General features: G+C 56.3%; 1 long non-coding RNA gene across 2 annotated transcripts in view; it reads right to left on the bottom strand.

Moving 5' to 3' along the window:
* Positions 1–507, bottom strand: part of LOC107307870 — a 1,667-nt gene extending 1,160 nt beyond the window's left edge. The window contains exon 1 of one of the 2 annotated variants that reach the window (XR_001552534.2): positions 90–507. This is a non-coding gene — a long non-coding RNA (uncharacterized LOC107307870). The remainder of the gene's footprint in view (positions 1–89) is intronic. The other variant, XR_004305877.1, reaches the window with a different exon arrangement.
* Between the last annotated feature and the right edge of the window lie 1,480 nt (positions 508–1,987).

The following is a 1,987-nucleotide window of genomic DNA, read 5'->3' as shown; positions in this document are numbered from 1 at the left end:
CTCCCAGCACTGCAGCCCCCCATGCATCATCCCCTGCATCAGCTGCAGTGAGGCTGCACCCAGCCCCAGACGTGAGCATCACGTTGCACCTGCAAGCAGAGCATTCAGGTCTGCACCTGCAAGCAGAGCAACCCCCAATGCATCACGTTGCACCCCCCAGCACTGCAGCCCCCAATGCATCACCTTGCACCTCCCAGCACTGCAGCCCCCAATGCATCACGTTGCANCTCCCAGCACTGCAGCCCCCCATGCATCCCCTGCATCAGCTGCAGTGAGGCTGCACCCATTCCCAGACGTGCAATGCTCCATTGCTGGCTGCAGACAGCACAGTCCGTGCTTTGTGTGGGTGCCACGTGTGTGCAGTGACCAATGGCTGCAGCCGCAGCGCGTGGCCGCGATGCACAAACAGCGGCGCAGCGTCGCGCCCGTCCCAGCTGCAAGTGTCGTAAATGCAAACGGTGCCATCGAAACCTGCAAAGGGAGCAGAAATGCAACCAATGGGCAAAGGAGACGTGCAACACATAGGGACCCCATAGAGCCCCATAGGGACCCCATAGAGCCCCATAGAGCCCCAGAGAACCCCATAGAGCCCCATAGGGACCCCATAGAGCCTCAGAGACCCCATATAACCCCATATAACGCTTTAAGAACCCCATAGAGCCCCATAGGGACCCCATATCACCCCATGGAGCCCCATATCACCCCATAGAGACCCAGAAGGACCCCACAGAGCTTCAGAGAGACCCCATATCACCCCATAGAGCCCCATATCACCCCATGGAGGCCCATAGCACCCCATAGAGACCCAGAAGGACCCCACAGAGCCTCAGAGAGACCCCATATCACCCCATAGAGCCCCATATCACCCCATAAAGCCCCATAGGGACCCCATAGAGCGCCATAGGGACCCCACAGAGCCTCAGAGAGACCCCATATCAACCCATAGGGACGCATATCACCCCATAGGGACCCATACCACCTCATAGGGACCCCATATCACCCCATAGAGCCCCATAGAACCCCATAGAACCCTTTAAGGACCCCATAGAACCCCATAGACCCCAGAGCCCCATAGGGACCCCACAGAGCCCCATATCACCCCATATCACCCCATAGGGACCCCATATAACCCTTTAAGGACCCCATATCACCCCATAGATCCCCATATCACCCCACAGGGACCCCATATAACCCTTTAAGGACCCCATATCACTCCATATCACCCATAGGGACCCCATATAACCCTTTAAGGACCCCATATCACCCCATAGAGCCCCATATCACCCCATAGGGACCCCATATCACCCCATAGAGCCCCGTATCACCCCATAGAGCCCCATAGGGATCCCATCTAACCCTTTAAGGACTCCACAGAGCCCCATAGGGACCCCATATCACCCCATAGAGCCCCATATCATGCCATATCACCCCATAGGGACCCCATATCACCCCATAGAGCCCCATATCACCCCATATCACTACATAGAGCCCCATAGAGCCCCATAGGGACCCCATATAACCCTTTAAGGACCCCATATCACCCCATTGAGCCCCATATCACCCCATAGGGACCCCATATCACCCCATAGAGCCCCATAGGGACCCCCATATCACCCCATAGAGCCCCATATCACCCCATAGAGCCCCATATCACCCCATAGGGACCCCATCTAACCCTTTAAGGACCCCATATCACCCATATCACCCATAGGGACCCCATATAACCCTTTAAGGACCCCATAGAGCCCCACAGGGACCCCATATAACCCTTTAAGGACCCCATATCACCCCATAGGGACCCCGTATCACCCACAGGGACCCCATCTAACCCTTTAAGGACCCCATATCACCCCATAGGGACCCCGTATCACCCACAGGGACCCCATATAACCCTTTAAGGACCCCATGTCACCCCATATCACCCCATAGGGACCCCATCTAACCCTTTAAGGACCCCATATCACCCATAGGGACCCCATCTAACCCT

Source organism: Coturnix japonica, unplaced genomic scaffold (assembly GCF_001577835.2).
Source record: "Coturnix japonica isolate 7356 unplaced genomic scaffold, Coturnix japonica 2.1 chrUnrandom1231, whole genome shotgun sequence".
In the NCBI taxonomy this organism is placed as follows: Eukaryota; Metazoa; Chordata; class Aves; order Galliformes; family Phasianidae; genus Coturnix; species Coturnix japonica.
This window is presented reverse-complemented; position numbering and strand designations above follow the sequence as displayed.